Source organism: Carlito syrichta, unplaced genomic scaffold (assembly GCF_000164805.1).
Source record: "Carlito syrichta isolate Samal-C Ts95f unplaced genomic scaffold, Tarsius_syrichta-2.0.1 Scaffold130492, whole genome shotgun sequence".
NCBI classification, from domain to species: domain Eukaryota; kingdom Metazoa; phylum Chordata; class Mammalia; order Primates; family Tarsiidae; genus Carlito; species Carlito syrichta.
The window spans coordinates 153,946-164,821 of NW_007074588.1; positions in this window are offsets into that span (position 1 = coordinate 153,946).

The window sequence follows — 10,876 nt, forward strand, 5'->3', positions numbered from 1 at the left end:
CTCTCGCCTCCACCTCCCAAAGTGCTGAGATTATAGTCATGAGCCACTGTGCCTGGATCTTTGTAGTATATTTTGAAGTAAGGTAGTGTGATGCCTCTAGCTTTGTTTGTTTGTGGTTATTTTGTTTTGCTCTGTTTTTTGCTTAGGGTTGCTTTGGCTATTTGGAATTTTTGTGGTTCCATATGATTTTTAGGATTGTTTTTCTATTTCTGTGAAAAAATGTCATTGGTATTTTTCTTTTTAAGTCAGTGTCTCTCTGTTGCCCAGGTTGGAGTACAGTGGTGTGATCACAGCTCACTGCAGCCTCAACCTCCTGGGCTCAGGCAATCCTTCCACCTCAGCCTCCTGAGTAGCTGGAACTACAGGCATGTGTCCCCACACCCAGTTAATTTTTTGTAGAAACGAGGTCTCATTATATAGTCCAGGCTAGTCTCGAACTCCTGGACTCAAGCAATCTTCTTGCCTCAGTCTCCCAAAGTGCTGGGATTACAGGCAATGACCCACTGCACCTGGCCCATCATTGGTATTTTAATAGGGATTGCATTGAACCTATAAATTACTTTGGATAGTATTGTCATTTTAACAATATCAACTCTTTCTTTAACAATATTAATTCTTCTAATCCATAAACATGGAATATCTTTCCATTTTTTAATGTCCTCTTCAATTTCTCTCATCGATGTTTTATAGTTTTCTTTGTGTAGATCTTCCATTCTTTGGCAAAACTGATTCCTAGATATTTTATATTCTTTGCAGCTATTATAAATGGAATTGCTTTCTTGATTTCTTTTATGTGTTGTTCACTGTATATAAATGTTATTAAATTTTGTATGTTGATTTTGTATTCTGCAACTTTAATGAATTTATTTATTAGTTCAAACGGCTTTTTGGAGGAGTTTTAGGTTTATCTAAGTATAAGATCATGTCATCTGCAAGCAAGTCTAATTTGACTTCTTCCTTTCCAATTGCCTTCCTTTTATTCCTCTTACCTAATTGTTTTAGCTGGGATTTCTAGTACTATTATTTTGAATTGGAGTCTTACTCTGTTGCCCAGGCTGAAGTGCACTGGCCCGCTCACAGCCACTGCGGCCTCGACCTGTTGGGCTTAGGCAATCCTTCCACCTCAGCCTTCCAAGTAGCTGGAACTGCAGGTGTGCACCACCACACCTGGCTAATTTTTTTTTTAAGTGTAGAGACAAGGTCTCTCCAAGTTGCCCATGTTGTTCTCAAACCCCAGGCTCAGGCAATCCTCTTACCTCTGCCTCCCAAGGTGCTGGGATTACAGATGTGAGCCACTGCACCTGGCCTAGTATTATTTTTAATAAAAGTGGTGAATGTGCACATCCTTGTCTTGTTCCAGATCTTAGAGGAAAGACTTTTGATATTTTCCCATTCAGTATTATGCTAGCTGTGGGTTTATCATATATGGCCTCTATTGCTTTTTATACTCAGTTTGTTGAAGGTTATTTATTTATTTATTTATTATTGTAGAGACAAGGTCTTGCCAAGTTGCCCAGGCGGGTCTCGAATCCACGGGCTCAGCAATCTACTCGCCTCAGCCTCCCAAAGGCCTGGGATTACAGGCTGAGCCACTGAGACTGGCTGAAGGTTTTATCATAAAGAGATGTTGATTAGATGTCTTTTCACCATCTATTGAAATAATTACATAGTTTTTACGCTTAGTTCTGTTAATGGGATATATCATATTTATTGATTTGTGTGTATTGAACCATCCTTGCATCCCTGGGAAGACTCCCACTTGATTTTGGTGAACATTCTTTTTAATATGCTGTTGAATTTGCCTTGCTAGCATTTTGCTGAAGATTTTTACATCTGTGTTCATCAGTAATATTTGTCTGTAGTTTTGTTGTTGTTGTTGTTGTTGTTGTGTCCTTGCCTGGTATCAGTGTAATGCTGACCTCATGGAATGAGTTTGGAAGCGTTCTCTCCTCCTCAAATCTCTTGAAAAGTTTGAGTAGAATTGATATTAGTTCTTTTTTAAATGTTTGGTAGAATTCAGCAGTAAAGCCATCAGATTCTTGGTTTGTCTTAAATGGGAGACTTTTTATTACAGCTTTGATTTTGTCATTTGTTATTGGTTTTTAGAAGCTTTTCTCTTTCTTCATTGTTCAGTCTTGGAAGGTTACTTCCTATGTCCAGGAATTTATCCATGTCTTCTAAGTTTTCCAACTTTTTGGCAAATAGGTGTTCATAATAATCTCTAATGATTCTTTGTATTCATGTGGTCTCAGTTGTTATGTCTCCTTTTTCATTTCTGATTTTCTTTATTTTGATCTTCTCTCTTTTTTTCTTAGTCTAACTAAAGATTGTCAATTTTATTTACCTTTTTAAAAAACCAACTTTTAATTTTGTTGATCTTCTAGTATTTTTCTTAGTCTCAGCTTTTATTTCTGTGCTGACCTTTATTATTTCTTTCCTTCTATTAATTTTAGATTTGGATTGTTCTTGCTTTTTTAGTTCCTTGAAGTGTATCACTTGTTTATTTGAAGATTTCCTGGTTTTTGGGTTTTTTTTTTGAGTTGGAGTCTCACTCTGTCACCCAGACTGGACAGACTGGAGTGCAGTGGCCGCTCCCAGCCACCACAGCCTCAACCTGCTGGGCTCCAATGATCCTTCCGCCTCAGCCTTCCAAGTAGCTGGAACTACAGGCACACGCTACCACACCCAGCTAATTTTTTAATTTATTGTAGAGATGAGGTCTCGCCAAGTTGCCCAGGCAGGTCTCAAACCCATGGGCTCAGGCAATCCACTCACCTCAGCCTCCCAAAGGCGCAGATTATAGGCTGAGCCACCAAGCCCAGTATTTCCTGCTTTTTTAACATAGGTGTTTATTTCTACAAACTTTCTTCTTAGTACTACATTTGCAGTGTCCTATAGATTTTGGTATGTTGTATTTCCATTTGTTTAAAGAATTTTTAAAATTTCCTTCTTTATTTCTACATTGACTCATTGGTCACTTAGGAGAATGTTGTTTGTTTGTTTGCTTATTGAGACAGGCTGGGGTGCAGTGGTGCAATCTTGGCTAACTGCAGCCTTGATCTCCTGGGCTTAAGCGATCATCTCACCACAGTCTTCCAAGAAGCTGGAACTATAGGCATGTACCACCACACTCAACTAGTTTTTTAATTCTTTGCAGAGACAGGGTCTCAATATGTGGTTCAGGCTGGTCTCAAACTCTTGAGGTCAAGCAATCCTCTTACCATGGCCTCCCAACGTGCTGGGATTAAAGACATGAGCCACTGTGCCCAGCTAGGAGCATGTTGCTTAATTTCCATGTGTTTGTGTAGTTTCTAATATTCCTTTTGTTATTGATTTGGAGTTTTAATCCTTTTTGTCCAGAAAAGATATTTGATATGGTTGGCTTTCATTAATTTGCTAAGACTTGTTTTGTGGCATAAGACATGGTCTGTTTTGGAGAATGTTCCATGTGCTGATGAAAAGAATGTGTATTCTGCAACAGTTGGGTGAAATGTTCTGTAAATGTCAGTTAGGCCTATTTGGTATAGTGTGTAGTTTAACTCCAATGTGTCTGTGCTAATTTCCTATCTAGATGATCTGTCCATTACTTAGAGTGGTGTGTTGAAGTCTTCTATTATTATTATAGTACAGTTTCTCTCCCTTTAGATTTACTTGGGAGCCCTAGTAGTGAGTGCATAGTTATTTATAATTGCTATATCCTTTTTTTTTTTCTAGTCAGAGTCTCACTCTGTCACACAAGCTGGAATGTAGTGGCATGATCATGGTTTATCATAGACTCAGCCTCCCAGCCTCAGGCAATCCTTCTGAATCACTCTCCTGAGTAGCCCAGACTAAAGGTGCACACCACCACATCTGGATAATTTTTGTATTTTTTGTAGAGACAAGGTCTCGCTATGTTGCCCAGGCTGGTCTCAAACTACTGGGCTCAAACAATCTTCCCCACTTAACCTCACAAAGTGCTGGGATGACAGACATGACCACTCTGCATGACCTGTTAGATCCTCTTGATGAATAAATCTCTTTTTCATTATATGACCTTCTTCTTCTCTTTTTACACTCTTTGATTCGTGGTCTCTTTCATCTAATATAAGTATAGTTACTCCTGTTCTTTTTTGGTCCAGTTGCATGAAATATATTTTTCCAACTCTTCACTTTCAATCCGTGTGTGTCTTTATAAGTTGAGTTTCCTATAAGCAGCAAATACGAGGTCTGGCAATTAAGTTCATTAACTCATCCTAGAAAAAGGGCTACATGCTTCATTGCTGAATATCACTATGGTCACCTCTGAAGTACTCTTCTTGAGAAGTTATACACCAATGCCAGCATCTAGTCCACCTGTCAAAGCAATTTTGGAATTCTTTTTTTCAGAATGGCCATCAGAGCAGTCATCATATTACCCTTGATGTCCTGAATGTCTTCAAAATGTCTTCCTTTTGATATTTCCTTGATCTTCAGGTCATGAAAAAAGTCATTGGGGGCCAGATCAGGGGAGTAGTAAAGGTGTTCCAATACAGTTATTTGTTTACTGGCTCAAAACTCCCTCACACACAGTGTTGTGTGAGCTGATCCATTATTATGAGGCAAGAGCTCCTTTGGGATCATTTTTGCACACACCTTTCTCATGCCAAGATTTTCAGTTAAGGTTTTCCTATCTGTTTCTCTATTGATATTTAGTCTGTTGTACTTCTCACAGTCAGTTGACAATTTTCATGCACAATTCAATGAATTTTTGCAATGTTTTTCATAAGTTGTGTTCATTACTGGTTTTCCTGACCTCTCTTCATCAGTGATGTTTTCTGTCCCTTCAGAAAAATGTTTAATCCATTTGTATACTGCCATTTTCTTTATGACATTATTCCCACAAACTTGGACTAACATGTCCCTGATTTCACTTCCACTCTTGCCAAATTTAACAAGGAATTTAATGTTTGTTCATTGCTCTAATTCAAACTCTGACATTCTCACGATGACCGCTCTGATGGCCATTACAGAAAAAGAGTTCCAAAATTGCCTTGACAAGTGGACTAGATGCTGGCATCGGTGCATAGCTTCCCAAGGAGAGTACTTAGTGACCATAGTTATATTCAGCAATGAGGTATATACCACTTTTTCTAGGATGAGTTTTTGAACTTAATTGTCAGACCTCTTAATTCTTAGGTTGCCCCCCCCCCCTTTTAAAATAGAAACAGGGTTTCACTATGTTATGCAGCCTGGTCTTAAACTTCTGGCCTCAAGCAATCCTCCCACCGTGGCCTCCCAATGTGCTGGGATTACAGGCATGGGCTACCACACCCAGCTGATTTGTTTTTTTAAGGTAATTTTCTATGCCTTGTAGACAATCTTTGTTCTTTTTCATTCTTTTTCCTCTCTAACTATGAATTTTCAAACAGCCTTAGAATTCACTGATTCTTTTCTCTGCTTGATTCATTCTGCTGTTGAGAGCCTCTAATGAGTTTTTCAGTTCAGCAAATGTATTTCTCAGTTCCAAGATTTCTGTTTGATTTTTAAATTATTACTTCAATTTGTTAAATTTCTCCAATAACTTTCTGAATTGCTGTTCTGTGTTATCTTGGAGATCACTGAATTTCCTTAAAACTGCTCATTTGAATTCCTGGTCAGAGAGCTCACATATTACTCACATATTTCAGGACCAGTCACTGGTCCCTTGCTTTATCCATTTGGGAAGAGCCTGGTTCACTGTTTGCTGTTGTTTCTTGTGGATGTACATCTGTGTCATTGCATTGAAGGATTAGTTATTTATTCCAGTCTTCTCTGACTGGCTTGTCTTGTTTTTTAATGGGATTATGCTTGCTTAAGGATTCTTTGTAATTTACCTGTTGGTTATCTTTCTTGCCACCCCTCCCCCCCACAACTAGGTCACTGCCTTTTTTTGTCTCTAGATGGTGTCTTAAGCCCAGGTTTACCTCGGTTTTAGCAAACAGAGTGCCTCATGTCCTCAGTGGAGGAAGTATACTGAGTGGAGGAAGTATACTGGTAAAGTGAAAAGGTTGGCTAGGTGGTCATACCCAGGAGACCACAGCGTGATGCTTCTGAACAGCTACTCTGATCTGGTGTCTCATTTGGCCAAGTTAAGTTTATAGGGCTAGAAATAGTAGTCCCACTTCCCTACTTTCTCTATGGCTGTCCTCAGGGATACTTCTTTCTGCAGGCACTCCCGATGCTTCTCACAGGTTGAGACAGGTACAGGTCTTCTGTCAGGGAAGCCAAGATGAGAAGGAAGCTGGTTGTTCACCTTGATCTCACTTTTTCCCGTGTAGAAATCATGAGTTGGTAGGGATTTTTCACCTGCTTGGTGCCATGCAGATTGGAGAAAGGTGTCATGGGTTTGGAAGTCTGATTCTCTTGCTATCTGCTCAGAGGTTTTTTGTGTTTTTTTGTTTTTTTTTTTTTGCTTCTCTGTGGACCCAGGAACTTTCTCGTCCTCATATTTGGATTCTGGGATATTACTGGTGATAATCTCGGCACTGTGCATTTGTTTTTAGTTTTCTGGGAGGAGAGTGAAGCCAGCTTGCTTCTATACCACCATTTTGAAACCAGGAGTCCTCCTGGGTTGCAATTTTAGATAGGATAATCATAGTAGGTCATAATTGTGAATGTGTCATCTGAACAAATACTTGACACTAAGGGGATATGCAAGCCAGGTTCGGTGGCTCAGCCTGTAATCCCTCGCTTTGGGAGGCTGTAAGTGGATTGCCTGAGCCCGTGGGTTCAAGACCCGCCCGGGCAACTTGACGAGACCTCACCTCTACAATAAATCAAAAAATTAGCCGGGCGTGGTAGCGTGCACCTGTACTTCCAGCTCCTTGGAAGGCTGAGGCGGAAGGATCGCCGGAGCCCAGCAGGTGGAGGCTGCGGTGGCCGGGAGCAGCCACTGCACTCCAGTCTGAGTGAGACTCCAACTCAAAAAAAAAAAAAATAAAAGAAGGGGATATGCTATGTGGTTATTGTGGGGAAAGCATTTAAAGAAGAGGAAACAATACAAAAGCCCTAAGGCAGGAGCCAGCCAGACATGTTCAAGGAACAACAAAGAGGCCAATGTGACTGAACAGAGAGAGCGAGCGTGGAGGTTGTAGGGAGGTGAAGAAAGAAAATGGAGTCACCAGATTATGGTCAGCTACAGCAACAAATAATATGGTTGGACTTGGTGTTTGTCCAGCTGATGGATATAAACTGGTGTGTTGTTGAAATTTTAATTTACATTTCCCCAATTATAGTGGGGCCAAGACTCAGTTTAAGGATCAGAAGATTTGAAACTATTACTGAGAGTCTGAACTGACTGTATAGAACAAGTTGGAAGCCTGGAAGCCCAGGAAGTTCCCTAGGAGGTCATTACCAGCATTTACCAATCCTGGAAAAGAGGGGTTTTGAGACTAGAGGTACTAGATTTAGCAAATAGGCATACAGGATGCTCAATTGAATTTGATTTTCAGATAAATATCAAAGGAAAAGATTTTGTATAACCAGGACTTGTGCAATTTATGCTCAAAAATATTACATTGAGAGAAAGAAGCTGAACACAGCATAATACATGCTATATTATTCCATTTATATAAAATTCTAGTACAGATAGACTAATGTAAATGACAAAAGTCAGAACAGCAGTTGTTTGAGGAGGGCAGGAACCAACTATAAAGGGAAATGAAAGCAAATTTCTGGGTGATAGAATGTTCTAGAGCAACAGTATTGTCTTGGATGGTGGTTGCACAGGTGTAGCAATTTTCAAAGCTCATTGAACTGAATATTTAAGATCTGTGTCTTTTTTTTTTTTTTTTTAGTTGGAGTCTCACTCTTCTTACCCAGGCATGCTCACAGCCACCACAGCCTCAACCTGCTGGGCTCAGGCGATCCTTCTGTCTCACCCTTCCAAGTAGCTAGAACTACAGACGCACACCACCACACCGCAGCATTTTTTGAATGTAAATTATGCCACACATGCAAGACAAAAAATTGGGGTCACATGGCTAACTGGACCAATCAGAGGCAAAGAAGTAGGTCTATGCTGATTTGCTTATGCCTGAGCCACAAAACTCCTCAGTAAGGTAGGCACACGAGTTAGCTTCCACCAAAGGAAATGAAGTTACCAAAAAGAGGGACGTGGGGATGGTGGGCAAGTATACTTAGCTGCTATAATAAGAGACTTAGCCTGGGCAACATAGCAAGACCCTCTCTCTACAAAAAGAAATCAAAAGAGTAGCTGGACGCAATGGCATATGCCTGTAGTCCCACCTATGTGGGAGGCTGAGGCAGAAGGATTACCTAAGGTCAAGGCTACAGTGAGCTGTGATCGTGCCACTGCACTCCAGCCTGAATGACAAAGTGAAACAGACTCAAAAAAAAAAAAAAGACCTAAAATAACAGTGGCTTAAGCATGACAGACTCTTCTTTTCTTTCAAATAAAAGTTTGGCACTAGGGATGGAAAGGTGAGCTCTGCTCCAAAAAAGACCTCAAGGTCCCAGTTGCCATTCTCGCCACTAGTCTCTCATGTCATGTCCAAGAAGGCTGCTCCCCCAGTAGGGAAGAGGAGTCACTCTCTTTAAGGGCATAACCAAGAAATTGCATATAGCATCTCTCTCATATCCTTCTGGCCAGAATTCAACTCCTAACTGCAAGGAAGCTTGGGAAATGTTGTTTTTATTCTGGGTGGCAATGTGCCCAGCTAAAATTCTATCACTCTAGAAGATAAGGAGAATGGATAATGAGAAATACATCCAATCTCTGCCACTGGAAGCCATCATAATACCTTCTAGAAACTGGTCGTGTAATACAGTATCTAAGAGGGTTTAAGAGACGGTGTAAGGGTTTGCAGTAAAATTGTGTTCAAATCCTGACTCTTCCTCCTACTGTGTGACCACAGGCAAGCTTGAAAGACAGTGGCGCACAGTGAGACTCAACACCCGTTAAGGCCAAGAGATTTAATGAGTCGAACGCGGTGACTACAGGACCTGAGGGTCAGGCTGTAGCGCTGAAGCAAAGGCACTCCAGCCTTTATGGGGGCTTAGGGAGACCTGTCAGTCGATTATTGGCTGGCTGGCAGAGCTCCATCCAGGTTGGTGGGTTTTTTGCTGGCGCGGGAAAGGGTGCAGAGGGAAAACAAAGGAAGGCACCGTTTCAATCGCCATTTTAGTTTGCGGGGTCGCCATTTCCAGGAAAGGGAGGGAATGTGGCTTTACTTGTGGCTTGGCGGTGGCCCTTCAAAGCTACTTCACATCTTTGTGCTTGATCGAGATCTCTCACCTCTCTGGTCTCATAACGGTGGCACAAAACCGTTCCATCAAGCAGAAAGTGGAGGTAACAAACCCATAGGGAGGTTGTGAGAATTAAGTGAGTTCATGCATGCAAAGTGCTTGGAACAGTGTCTGGCACAGAATGAGCGCTCAAAAGTGCTAGTAATACTATTTTTATTATTTCACAGGCAGAAGTTAAGATATGCCTGGTAGAAACTGAGAATCAAAAGAGGGAGGGAGGGAGAGAGGGAAGGAGGGAGGGAGAGGTGAGCACAAGCCTGCCTTCCCGTTTTACTTATTTGGTCAGCCATGGTGACCTTCTCTGTTCCAAGGCCAGTGCTGATGACCGAGACAGAGCTTAGGCCAGCTCGTGTCTATCAGGAACCCTTCGGTTACGAGCGAAATCCAGCTCAAACTAGGGTGGGCTGAAAAGGAAATTTTAATGGCTCATGTAATAAAATTTTGTGCATGATCGGGCGCAGCTGGCCTCAAGAGTGCTGGAACCAAAGAACGGAATGCCAACAAGACTCCCTCTCGCTCCGTCTCTTCTTCGCCTCTCCGCTACATCAGTTATATTCTTTCTCTAGACACGGTCTTCCCGGAGATAGGGGGCAGGGGCTGAACACAGCCACAGGCAGGACCCACCACCGGAAGGACCTGTTCCCTCCCAACCTCGAGGGAAAAGTGTCTAAGGCCCAGGCCCCAGACCAATAACCCAGGGAAGGACTCTCATTGGCTAGCCTACATTCTGCTCCAGGTGCGGCATGCTGATGGGTCCAGCACTGACTCCCTTGCCCAACCCTAACCAGTCACCGTGGTGGAGAGCAGACGCAGAAGCGAATGTCAGCGGCCACCCTCCACGCGAGGGGGTGGGCATTATCTGAGCTCCAAATCGTCTCAGTGAACCTTCGCATCCATTCTTTTTCCTCCTATGGCTAGAACCCCAGGGCAAGGAGTGAGCGAGTCGGGTGGTCTCGGAAACGACAAGAGACTGGATGGGGAGCAGGGCCTCCCCAGCCTAGCCTAGCACAGGTCCCTCCATACAGCAGGCGTCCAATGCATGCTTTTTGAATGAATGACTGATGTCATACCCGGTTCCCCGAGCCTGACAATTTCACAGACCCCGAGCGGATCGAGAATGAAGCGGGGATGGGGGACCGCCAGAGCGCGTCCTAGGCCGTGGGGACAGACCCCGGCAGGGCGGAACCTTCGGGTGCCAGGCTGAACCTTGAAGACCCCGCCACCTCCCCGGGCCCAGTTGGGGGCGGGGCTTCCAAACCCCAAGCATTCTGGAGTGAACCATCTTCCATCCGCTAGAGGGGAGGGTCGAGAAAGTGCTTCTGCATCTTTCGCCGGCCCTTTTACCACTCCCCGGCCACAAAGACGACGCATCTGCTTCTCTGACAGCCGCTCGGTTTCTCCCCCCCGCACCCTCGCCGCCTCACCACGCCTCAAAGCTCCACGCAGCCACACGGTGCAGACTTGCCCACCTCCACTTCGCAGTGGCTCGCCCCAGTTTGACGCATTGCAGGGAAGGCCGGGCCAATCGGCGCCGCGCTCTCATTTCCGCCACGGGCTGGGCCCAATCGCGACGCGGCTCACAGGGGGACGCGTCACGCGCCGCTGAGCG